General features: G+C 39.4%; 1 long non-coding RNA gene across 1 annotated transcript; it reads left to right on the forward strand.

The window, feature by feature from the left end:
• The first annotated feature begins 438 nt into the window (after nucleotides 1-438).
• On the forward strand, nucleotides 439-9219 carry LOC137096275 (uncharacterized). Its single transcript, XR_010909383.1, has 3 exons — nucleotides 439-1462; nucleotides 2813-3193; nucleotides 6316-9219. It is a non-coding gene; the product is annotated as an uncharacterized lncRNA (long non-coding RNA).
• The last annotated feature ends 4359 nt before the right edge of the window (nucleotides 9220-13578 follow it).

Raw genomic sequence — 13578 nt, forward strand, 5'->3', positions numbered from 1 at the left:
AGCAGACAGTTGATTTTCTTATCAGCTACTTTCTAGACATGTTTAGGGGTAAATGCAATAATCATCCTTCGAAACAGGCATTTAATAGTGAGCTATATATAACTTGCAAAAGCAAGCCTCCAAAGAAGGGCATTGTGGGAAATGTAGTATTTAAAGATACTACTGTCTGATCAGCAGAAAACCAGGAGGCTAAGTTTGAGCCATTTCCAGGATGAGATGGAGCAAACATAGGGAATAGGTGGTGTTTTTTGGTTTTTTTAAACGCACTGGGGTTATTTATGCTACTCTAGGCCAGAGTGAAGAGAGAGGGGCCAGAAGACAGTTCCACCTTGTCTCCTGTGCTATGCTAATAATATAATGTAGTGTAATATAATATAATATATTGTATATACATATAATATTTGTTATAATATAATACAATATAATACTATGATATAATTATATATATTTATATTACATGTAATATTACTTATAATATTACAATATAATGGTATAGTACGATATAATAATATATAATACTGATATTGTACTCTGCTAATAATATAATATATTGTATGTATATTCCATCTTTGGAAGCTTTTAAATAGAGGCTGGATGGCCATCCGTCAGGGGTGCTTTGAATGTGATTTCCCTGCTTCTTGGCAGGGGGTTGGACTAGATGGCCCATGAGGTCTCTTCCAACTCTATGATTCTATATATTTTGTAAGCCGCTCTGAGACCCCTTCGGGGTGAGAAGGGCAGCATATGAATGTCATAAATAAATAACTATAACATGCATTTAACAAAAGGTTTGTGTAAATTTATAAACACAGAGAAAGGACACAAAAATGCACCCTTTATTTTAATTCATCTATCCCTTATTCCAAGCTATGAAAAGAAGGAAACATCTGAATTAAGTTTTGAAAAACACATTTTCATTCATCCTAGAAAAATGCTGTTGCTTTTACATTGTTACAGCTTCATCTCTTCATCCATCAACATTATTATTATTATTATTATTTCTTTAAAAAGAGATACAAAGCAACTAACAATAAAAGCAATACATGTGCAGGTACAGCTGTACCAGGAGCTCCAACTTTGTTTTCTTTGCATTGAATGTTTGTTGTAGTTCTAAGTTTCAGGGACTCTGCAGGGACTCTGCAGATAGGTGGCTTCTTTTGGCTGCAATCATAGAGCAAGCCACCTGTCAATTATAGTTAGGTTCGCTGGTCCTGCCCCCTTTGGGTTTTGGAGGGAATAGGAGCCAATTTGGGTTCAGTCCACACAGAGAAGCCTTTCGTGCGGGACATAATACCAAGAGCTCCTGTAGAAAGCTTCGTCTTCTACAGCTTGGCCGGGGTTATACAGCCCACAGCTTGGCCGAGGATTATACAGCCTTACAGCTCCTTTGCTGAGGGACTTCAGTCAGCCATCACTGAAACCTGAACTCCTTTTCCCCTGGAAGTCTACAAAGCTCTGCTTGGTAAGGGTCTCTCGCGGAAGCCAGAAGCAGTTGGTACCGGGTGTAGGGGCTCCACGCCAACAGAGGCAAAGACAGACTGCCCAGATTAGAAGTTAAGCATTAGTTAAAATACCAGTCATGAAGATAGTGCCTGTTCCCTGTGGACAAGATTGAGAGCCAATAGACTATTAAGAAAGCCTTAAAGTACCTGTTTGTTTTCAATAATAAATAACTTTGTTGAATCTTTAAGCAATCTAAAGACTCTGTTTTAAGGAAATCCAAGGGCCTTTAATCTGAGGCATCCCCGGCATCCCGTTGGTCACACAGAATTTATGTCCTGTCTACAGTCTTATGCACAGGCAGCACAATACAGTATGTATCGCCATGAAAGCCTTCGACAACACAATGCAGTATATAATGTAAAACCTAAAGAATAAAAACATTGAAATAGAATTAAACAGAAATAGTGTATTAAAAATGCAGTTAAAATTCTTCAGTTTATACAATTCTTAGGATTCTATAGCAATGAACCATGGCAGTTAAAATGGTGCCAAACTCCCATAATTCTGCAGTGTAGACACATCCTTAATGAAATATATATATTTCTAGCCACTAATTCCTTAAAATAGTCCTAAAATAGAAACAGCGCTTAGCAAACAAGGATAGATTCCTATTCATACAACAAACAGGTTTCGGTAAACGTTTTTTATTCAAAACAAACAATCCAATCTCTTTATGTGTGTATCAGTGTGTGGATATATATACATACATAGTTTGTGCCACAATGGCTCCTAAATCCCATGATGGATTTGGACCAAATCTGGCACACATGCCCTTCATTGCCCAACTTAAATACACACTGCTTTGGGGCTCACAGCAAAAGAAAAGAGAAAGGAACAAAGCCGATTGGCTGTGGCTAGGTGAAGTGACCCTCTATCATGTGGCTGGGAAATAAAGGGAGTGAAGCAGATTGGCTGCTGGTAAGTCACATGGAAAGAAATGACAACACAAAAGTATGAGAAGAACAGAGGAAGAGGGAAGAAATAAAAAAGGAGGGAGGGAAGGAAGGAAGGAAATATGAGGGAAATAGAGGAAGGAAGGAAGGAAGGAAGGAAGGAAGGAAGGAAGGAAGGAAGGAAAGGCAAGAAAGGCCAGGAGAAGGCAAGATATACCTTCTCAGAACCAGAGAAGGGGGAATGTAGGTGGGCATCAGTCCTCTGACATCTGGGTAACTCTAGGTAACTATTTTTGTCATAGGCAGGCACATGCAGTTATGACGCGACTAGCAAGTAAAATCCCATTCTTTCCCAGCTCAATCTGTACTGCAACCACACTTCTGCTACCTGACAAATAACATCTGTGTTTCCGCAGACTCCCACTATCTTCCCTGAGCTGAAGCTGCTGAAGATATTCTCTACTAGATGGAGGAAAGGGAGGCTGAATACGCACAAAAAGGCAGTTCAAAAACAAGCTTCTTCATCAACATTTTGTCAACTTAAGTGTGTGTGCACCTCTACCAAGATCAGCTCATTTCTAACCTATCTGGATGTCTTTTCAGTGATAGGCAATTGCCTTTTTATTGTTCACTGTGTTTTATAACTGTTACTCATAGTAATCCTATGCTACCAATGGTTGAGCTGCGTATACTTCTAAAATGGCTTTTTTATGCTGTTATTATGTGGAGTGTTGTTTTACTATTTTCAGATTTCCCGGAAGTACTAAATGTTGAAGAACAGAACATAAAGCTACAAGGTAAATAATTAAAACAATAAAGCAGTCACAGCTGAGTTATGTGAACTCTGGGAGTACAAGTAATATCGTTCCACCCGGTTAACATCAGTTTACTTTAGTTGTTTATTAACATATTTATATCCTCCCCTCTGTCATGGGATTTCAGTGTGGCATACAAATACAATCAACTTAAAGAACCTAGAGCCATTTACATTTTAAAACAATATAATTTTAAAACACATTAAATAATTTACACAGATTATACAGCTCAAAAGTCTGGAGCCATTTAAAACCATGCATATGTACATGTTGGGGGAAAAAGAGTTAGGATTTACTAAAAAGGTATGTTTTAACTTGTAATGGAATGAAACCAAAGTCATGAAAATAATGAGGGTAGGTTCCTACATCACAAAAAATAACTGTATTTCAATGTGTTTCAGCAAACTTTTTATCCAAACAAATAACATGCACACATTAAATGAAATTATCAGGTTGAGTAAACTTTGCAGAATTAAGCAAAAACAGTTTAATTTTCTGAGATCGCTTGAAAGCTTCTTCTAAAGTGTATCTGGGGATTATTTGTTGTCTTTTATCAGCTTCTGTTTCTTATTTGCTTTCCATACATGATCAGTACAGAATTCTAGAGGCAGCTATTGTCTGTTTTGCAGGCACACACAGCTATAGTAGCATCAGAGTGTAATACCATTCTTTCCCAGCTCAAAATGTATTAGGTTCGCAGCCTGGGAGTGATCCTGGACTCATCGCTGAGCCTGGAACCCCAGGTTTCAGCGGTGGTCAGGGGAGCTTTTGCACAATTAAAACTTGTGCACCAGCTGCGCCCGTACCTTGGGAAGTCTGACTTGGCCATGGTGGTGTACGCTTTGGTTACATCCTGGCTATGGCGATTGGCTTTCGACGAGTGAGTCAATATTCTGTGATATGGAAGGATGACGACGAATGACGAACAACGATTTTATTGTGACGACTGACCATTGAAATTATTTGATTGCATTTTGCTATTTTAATGTTTTAGCTTAATATGTAATATGATGTTTTAATGACTGTTTGTGATATTACTGTTGGAAACCGACCCGAGTCTCTCGATAGAGGTGAGATTTGCTAAATAAATAAATAAATAAATAGTTTACTGCAGACACAATAAGATCTGTGTTTCTCAACTTCACCTTCACAAGCCTCCCAGTGCTAATGCTGCTCAAACACATCCAGCTAGACATGAGGATGAAAAGGAGTAAAGTGAGCATTAAAGGTCATTGTAAAAAGAAGGTTCATTGCCAAGAGACTTTGTTAATTCAGGTATCCTTGAAATAACATCAGAAGAGGTATTATTTCAAGCATTATGATCCCAGGCCATTTAGGGCTTCAGGTCAGCCCCCTCCCTCCTGACTTTCAGAAAGAAAGTAAAAACTTGGCTCTGAGACCAAGTTTTTGGCCAACAGTGCAGTGCAATAGGTTAAGTGGAATTATGTGCAATAACGACCAGAATGGCCTTTGACTCTGTCACCAGATTGCGTGATTTTAATTATCTAACATGGTTCTTTCATCTCCCATCTTGCAAAATCTGTCCAGTTGGATAGTATGTTTAATGGTTCTGAGAGCTACAGAAGCATCAACAAGGCAGCTCTCTGGCTTTTATGTTTAGTAGATCATTAGCCAGGGCAATGAAGACTGTTTCAGGATCACACCCTGGAAATATATTTTGAAAGAACTGGGTTGGGGAGGTCATTGATCTCGGAGTTAAGTCTTGTGAACTAGAGGGGAAAATGAACTGATATAGTAATACTTAAAGCATTATACGAGTTAAGTTAGCACCATTAACTACAAAAAAAGGCATGTTAGTGGCAGGAGGATTCTGGAAACTATAATCCAAAAAGTCAAACACACGATTAGCCACCTTGAGTCCCTATAAGGGGAGAAAGGTGGGATAAAAATAAAGTAAACAAGTAAATAAAGAGCAGCTGGAGGAGCCACAATGCCCAAGGTTGTTTTTATGCAGTCATTTGTCTTTATCAATCCACATCGATACACCAGTTTTAGCAGTTTTAATCTCAAGCAAGAGCAGAGCTTTTGTTGATCTTTTAAAGTAATGTGTTTAAACTGTCCATTTAAGATCAAACCATCTCAAAAACTGCATAAAAAATATTATGTACCTTGAAGTCAGCTTCACCTTATGCTGATCTAAAAAAATACAAGACCACCAAGAAATGTTATTACCAAACTTGTCAGTGTCTTTTAAAGTAAGGACTGTGCAAGGAAATAGTTGCAGGTGAAGGGACAAAATGAGGGTGTTTCCCCACTAAATAAGAAGTCTGCACCCTCAATGAAAATTTTCTTCAGTCTCCAAATTTCTAGACATTTACTCACTCAGACCTCCAGCTGAGCATTTAGAAACATAGTTTAGGTAGTAAAAGAAACAGGACAGGCAAAGTGAGTAAGGAAATGTGAGCACAGCAAATTTAAGAGTTCTGGTTCTGAAGAAGTTTTACTGTCTCACTCTCTGCAATGCTGGAAGTTTGAGAATTGAAAGAACATTTAACTGAGAGGCAGAATTCACCCGCCCTTGAAGCTATATTGTGGATTATGAAGCCATGCACAATACGGTTTGTAGCTTTCCTACTGCCTCCAACTTTCCTCAGCTGCTTCAGTGAGTCATAGCTTCTTGTTTGTTGAAAGTAGGATAGCTTCAGTTTAGTCATTCTGGTTTCAAGTGAGAGTTTTAAAAGAGGTTTGATTTTTGTTGTTTTGTGCTTTCAGACTGTTTTTATGGTGACCCTTTCACGGGAGCTGAGTGTCATCCAGCAGGTTTCCATGGCTGAGTGGGAATTAAAACACTCAAGCTACTTACCCATACTGGCTATTTTGATTTTTCTAGGACCCATTTATTTCTCTATGGGGCAGCCCATGGTGTCTGTAAAATTCTTGTCTAGCATCATGTTTCAAATTGAGTCACACACCCCCCCCCCCCCATGAGCTTTCATATCCATTAAATTAAAAATACCATGGTACAATAGTCCTGATAGTGGTATTAATTCATGTATCTTTATTGTTAAAACTTTACACTTGAATGTCTTATTTGTTTGGCTGTTTATTAATTAAAACATTTCCATCTTTCTTTCTATCTAAAGATCACATCACATTGTGGCCAAGATGGCAAAGGATATAAAGAAGGAAGAATGCACAGACTTATTTGCTTTTGCCTACATCTACAAGGAAGAGCAAATGTCCACACTCTCCCCTGGTTTTATCTTCACTTTGTGGAGTGAAAACTACTTCTGCATTTTGAACTCTGTTTCCAGCAAATGAAGTAAGCTGAAGACAAAAGGGGAAAGTAGGGGAATAACCTAAAAACAATGGGAAAGAAAAACGAAATGGAGTATTAATTGCAAGAGCATTTACCCAATCGAACAGTTGAAATGTATTAAGCACTAGAAACAGGGTTAAAAGAAATCTGATTTTTAAATGCCAGTTAAAATATATATTCAAACCATGCCCAAGTATGAATCTGTGTAAAACATAGGCTTTTTGTAAACCACCATGCTTCTACATGGTGCCAAAATGAGAACAACATAGGAATTAGTTGAGACTCTGTGGATCTTATCTACAGCCATCTTTCTGCATGTGTAGGTTTCACTATTGCAGATTGGATTATTCACTGATTTGATTAATATGTTCTCTCTAGGGAGCTCTAATTCCTCTAGCATTACTCTATGGCCAAGCTCCACCAGAGGTTTATCATAGAGTTGTACTGGAGGATTCAGAGATAAATTTAGGAGAGGACAAAGAAACATAAAGGAGTTTCAGATAATCCCAGTCTCCCTATGCACATAATGACCTTCAGAATTGCTGAACTAGCAGATGAGTACATACAAATTCCTTTCTTGCCCCCCTCACTGCCCCCATGGAGTGGGAGAATACATTTATTCTTTCTTTGCAACAATTCTTTCAACTGGGGAAAAGGAAACATTCTCACAGCAACAGTTGTTACAGAAGGAAAGGAAAGTCTGAGAGGAGCAGCTTAATGATTAAATAAATCTATGCCAAAAAAAATCCCCTTCACTTAGAACAGAGTTTGGCATTCTAATGCTGTTTTCACCAGATGAGCCATCAACATGTTCTTATGCTGAATCATGATGATGCAACTATATTAAGTAAACAACACAATGCACAGCGAGAAGGTCATGTTATAATTACTTTGTGGCTCTTTGGGAAAGAGTTTACTGTGGAAGAGAGTTCTTTTCAGCTTTTGAGAATTGCTATCATTTTGTAATGCAAAATTTCAAAAATGAAGGTTATTTTTAGAGGTTTTTGTACCATAGGCCCACAATATTAGCTGGGTTTTGATTCTAGGCACACCCCTGCAGTGGATGCCTAAATCCATGGAGGCCCAAGTCCCATTTTGTACAGTAGTGTAGTAGAATAGCGTCCTTATATAAAATGGCAAAATCAAGGTTTACTTTTGGGAATTTTAAAAAAATGCAAGGCTATGCAAGTTTGAATCAATGGGTACAGAAACTGTGGATACAGAGGGTTGATTGTAATGTAGTATATAAAGGGATGCAAAATACATGTATATCCAGTCAAACTAGTCCTTTCTCAGATGAAAAGAATAGGGGAGAGGGAATTTGCATATAACATAATTAATAGTAATGGGGGACAGATGACTGTTCTTTGCAGTTGTGGTTTTGCCACCACTCATGCCAGAAATGGTTGTTGCTGATGTAATAATCCTTCACTGAACATTAATACAGAATGTAAGATAAGGTATCAGTTGATATGAATATCATAGATGTCTGTTGTGCCCTCATAACAAAAAGAACAATTATCTTCCATTACTATTTTCAAGGGCTTCTTCTGCCAATACATTTATAAGAACACTATAAATGTTTTATAAGAATCCTATGTTTTCCTCCCTGAAAATTAATAATGTGCATTCATGTCACCTATCAACTTATCGCACAGCCATTAATTTGCTAGTTTTCTTAGGCAAGGAATACCCAGATGTGTTTTTGCCAGTCTCTTCCTCTGAAATATAGCCTACAGCAACTAATATTAACTGGCAGCATCCCATCCAAGCACTAACTAGAGCTAACGTTGCTTAGCTTTCAAGCTTAGACTGGATCTGGTGTCTTTAGGATATTTAGGACCTATGGATCACAAAATTAGACAGGATCTAGCGTCTTTAGGATATTTAGAAACTATGGATGCTGAGCTGAGTATACTATCAACTGTACCTTCTCGGCAAGCTCATTTCAAGAATATATATATATATATAGTGTGTTTTTATTTTCATTCCTTCTCTGGAGAAAAACTAGGAGAAAGTATTTTTTATTATTTATAGCATTATTTAAAAACTATGATAATGTTGTGGGCAAATAACATTTCTCATACAGTGCAGCAGTCCTGACATAAATTCATGCACAATCAAACAAGATTTGTTGTGAGGAAAACAGATGGCAGCAAACTTTGTAGAAAATCCCCTAAAATGTTTTGAAACAAATCTTCCTGTCTTTCTTCATCAACGGCTGGTGACTTGTCTGAGTCAGAGACAGTGGGCAAAATCATGTACAGCTGTTTCACCATCAGTATCAAGACCCAGTTAGGAAACCTCCCAAAAATTAAATTACATACCTTTGAACTTTTCACAAGGGTACCGATATTGGCCAAGCAGAAAAATAAAACAAAATATAAAATTCACAAGCAGTGACACCTTTATTAGGTCAATTTCAAAGTATAAAACACATCATGCAGGGTTTCAAAGCTACACGGGCATTTTCATCAGAGAAAGATGTCAAAATATTTGAGTTATAGGACTACACTCTGTCTCCAATATTATTATTTTGGGATTAAGATGGTATCAAGGGATTTCAGTGCAGGCAGAGGCTAGCCGCCATCTTGATTATGTGAAAGGACAGGGAAAAGACAGGTAATAAGTATTCAACTCCATTAGCAACAGAAAGGTAACTTCTTTTGAGCTCCACTGTCCCATGTGCATATAACTACTTCTGATCTGAATAAAGTATTTCTCCCAAGTTCCGATTGTGATGAATGCTGAATAGTCTCAAAGTCCTATTGAAGCAAACAGAACTGCTCTCTTCTCCGTGCAGGCATTATATGATGGTGTTGGCTGCAGGAGCAAAATACTTTCCCCTACGGGACTCGATGTCAACCATCTACACTGCCATATAATGCTGTTTGAAACTGCATTATATGGGCAGTGTAAAGTCATATACTGTGTCAAAGCAATATATAGTGTTACTACATCCTAAGGATAGGCACTACTTTGTACTGCTCTGTAAACCTCATCTATATTAAGCCATTAAATCTGCAACACAAAGCAAACTCTAATTTAAGAAGGGGTCACAGCCTTAAAGCTAATTTCACAGTGTGAGCTATATAATCAAAGAGCTTGTGAAAGAATCTTGTCTCACTGAAAAACCTGGGGTTTTTTTCTCTTTACACATTCTTTATAAGACACATTTTCCTCCAAAGTAGATCAATTTGGCCAAACAAAGTGGTGATAACAGTAGACCAAAAGGATTTTCCCATGGTCCTCTTTCCCTCCTCCCCCTACTTTCCAGCACATTGACCTTAAAATAGCACTGCCACACTATCCTTGACCTCCAGCTCAGTCCCTTAAAGCCAGGAGAAACAGCTGGGATAACCCCGTAATAGATTAGTCTGCAAGGAAAAAAAAAGAGCCCAACATTTCTAAAAGAATTAAAGAGCAGCAGTTAAGAACACACACACACACAGGCTATGTGTTTTGTGTGCAGAAAGATTGATAGAGGGCATGGGGAATTAATTAATCTAAGAAGCTCAGGGGTTTGATCTTGAGCCAGTCATGGAACTGAAAGAGGCCTCCTAAGCCATCGAGTCCTGCCCTCTGCTCAAAGCAGGACCTGCAGCTAAAATGTCCTCAGGAAGTAGTTAGCCAGCTTTTTTTTTCTTTTTTTTTTAGGAGACAGCTCTTGCATTACCTCAAAATTGCAATCATGGCACTCCTCAGTCTTCTCTTCACCAAAGCTAAACATGCCCAGCTTTTTCCTCATCTGTTTTATACTCCACATGTTTTATCATCATACTTGCTGTTCCCTGAACCTGCTACTTCTCTGTATCTTTCTTAAAATGAAATGCCCAGAAATGAATGCAGAGGAGGACCGATCAATGCATGGGTGACACAAGCCCTTGAGATGCTACTCACTCAGAAGTAGATTTTAGTAAATTCAGAGGCACCAACTTCCCTAAGTGTCCACAAAGTTCTACAATATAGTTGTGAGTGCACATTTGTGACATATTGCATGCCATTTATAAATAGCTGCAGTTCTCCAATACAATTCTAGGGTAGACCAGGACCAGAAAGCATGTTATTACACAATGCTGAGGTAATACATGCGGTTTCAGGCAATCATGGTCTAGCAGGGATCCTTTCCCCTGCTGATATGGAGGTCTTACTGTAAGGTGTGTGTGTATGTAATGTCATGTGTCCATTTAATGACAAGGACTGAAAAGCTGCATCATGAGGAAAACTACTTTAGCATGTAATAAATTCTTTCTACTTGAGAAATTATAACATGGGTGGTATAAAAATAAAGTCTTTACTGATAATCATTTCCAATGCTTACTTAAAATAGGTTTAAAAATCAAACATCTATTGATACCAAATCGGCTTTACGAAACAGGCTGGTCTTTCTTTTTATGAAGTATAGCATAAGCATCCTCTGCAGAGTCCACTGTAAACACTGCACAACAGATTTGTGTAAACGGCTATAAAGCTGTCACTAGGTTACTGTCAGATTTATGACCCCAACATAGATTTTTTTTGTGTGTGTCACGAGCAACTTGAGAAAACAAGGAAACTGTACCTCAGTTAGGATACTGAATGTTCTCTAATATGAAGGATCCCATACCACCTCTTTCATGCAATTATGGTCCTCAATGACCCTTAGAAGATAGAAACCTGCATCAGACCACTTTGGAACTGGTTTGATTTTGTTGCCCACCTAGACTCAGTCTGCTCCCCTGTGCAGCAGTGTAGTCTATGCCTAATTCCATGGCAAAGGTGCATCCATAGTGCCGTGTGGGATACATCGCACCATGTTAAAACAGTGGCTATGGCTCTTAATGAGACATGCCAAGTTATCACAGGAGGTCTCTGCCCCACACCACTGGAGAAATTATGCAATTTAGCTGGGTTTTTTGTGGGTTTTTTTCGTGTTAGGAGCAGCTTGAGAAACTGCAAGCCACTTCTGGTGTGGGAGAATTAGCCGTCTGAAAGGACGTTGCCCAGGGGACGCCCAGATGTTTTGATGTTTTACCATCCTTGTGGGAGGCTTCTCTCATGTCCCTGCATGGGGAGCCAGAGCTAACAGAGTGGTCATCCGTGCTCTCCCCTGTCAGTCTTCAGTCCCGGCACAAGGGTTTAAGCCATTGCATCACCGGGGGATACTTTTAGTTAGTATTGCACTAACTGGCATCCGTCAGGAAGTAGCAGCCAACAATGAAAGAACCGAGGCAGTGACATCTCTGGCCCATCATCTGTTTGGATATCAGCCAGCATGGCAACAGCTTAAATCAAGAAACAGCTTCCTAAGATTGAGAGAGGTACTTGCAGGAACACCTCAGCAAGCAAGAACGCAAAAGTGGCAGGTTAAAACCCACCACCTTAATCAGTAACTGAGACCGGACAGGAGACTCCCTCCTGGGCACAAAGAAGATTGGGTGACCTGAACAGGCTACACTCTGGCATCATGAGATGCAGAGCTAACCTTAAGAAATGGGGCTGCAAAGTGGAGTCCACAACATGCAAGTGTGGAGGAGAACAAACCACTGACCACCTGCTGCAATGCTACAAAGCAACATGAAGCCCTGCCATAAGCACAATGGAGGACCTTCTCAAAGCGACACCAGAGGCACTCCAAGTGGCCAGCTTCTGAACAAAGGAAATTTAGAAGAATGCCAAGTTTTTTTTAAAAAAGTGTGTTTTTTAAAATGCATTTTAACATATTATGATTATGCTTTTGGCTTTGTGCAGTTTTTATATTGCTAAATATTTTAATTGTATTTTATAATTGTTTTAATTGTATTTATAATTGTTGAGGCATCGAATTGTTGCCGACTGTGAACCGCCTTGAGTTGCCTCCGGGCCGAGAAAGGTGGTATATAAGTCTGATAAATAAATAAATCAATCTATATAAATAAAAATGTAATGTTCATTTGTGGGATTAACATTACTCAAAAACCACTGGATGAATTGACACCAAATTTGAACACAATACACCTATCAGGCCAATGAGTGATCATCACTCATAAAAACACTGAAAAACACAACAGAAGGGACTTAGAAAGCCAAAAAGAAAAAGAAAAAAAAGATGCTACAGTGCATGCACAAAAACGACTCCCCCGGCAAAAAAAAACACAATAGAATATCCACACTATCTTCCAGACTACAGCTCCCAGCATCCCCTAGACCAGGCCCTTTAGGAGAGGGGGATGATCCAAATGCACTGCTTCCAAGCTGCAAGCTTTCTTCTCCTTGGATTTGAGAGCATCCGAATCCCTGGATACTTCCAGTTTCCTATTCCTGGACTGCAAATTCCCAGCAGTCCTCCAGATAGATAGGTAGATTGATCAGGAGGAATACTGGGAGTTGCAGTCCAAGAATAGGCAAAGAAGGGGAAAAAAGGGAAAGGAAAGAAAAAGGGGGGAAGGAAGGGATGAGGAAGAGAAGGAAGGAAGGAGAAAAGGAAAGACTGAAACGGAGGGAAGGAGAGAGAGGAAGAGAGGAAGGAGAGGCTGGCCATAGCAATGCGTAGTGGGTACAGTTTGTAATAAATAAACTGTGCCCTCAACTGCAGGAAATCAGGAGACGCTTACTTCTTAGGAAGAGAGCAATAACCAATCTTGATAAAATAGTGAAGAGTAGAGACATCACACTGGCAACAAAGATCTGCATAATTAAAGCAATGGTATTCCCCATAGTCCCCTACGGATGTGAAAGCTGGACTATAGGGAAGGCTGAGCGAAGGAAGATAGATGCTTTTGAACTGTGGTGCTGGAGGAAAGTTCTGAGAGTGCCCTGGACTGCGAGAAGATCCAACCAGTCCATACTTCAGGAAATAAAGCCCGACTGCTCATTGGAGGGAAGGATAGTAGAGGCCAAGATGAAGTATTTTAGCCACATCATGAGAAGACAGGAAAGCTTAGAGAAGACAATGATGCTGGGGAAAATGGAAGGAAAAAGGAAGAGGGGCTGACCAAAGGCAACAGGCCCGTAGCGGGGGGGGGGGGGGGGGGGGGCTTGAGGGGCTTACCCCCCCCCCCCCGAAATTCTCAGGGTGGTCTGCGAGAAGGCCTTACTGGTACATTATTTAAACTGTTATGTTTACTCA

The sequence above is a fragment of the Anolis sagrei genome, chromosome 1 (genome assembly GCF_037176765.1).
Source record: "Anolis sagrei isolate rAnoSag1 chromosome 1, rAnoSag1.mat, whole genome shotgun sequence".
Taxonomy (NCBI): Eukaryota; Metazoa; Chordata; class Lepidosauria; order Squamata; family Dactyloidae; genus Anolis; species Anolis sagrei.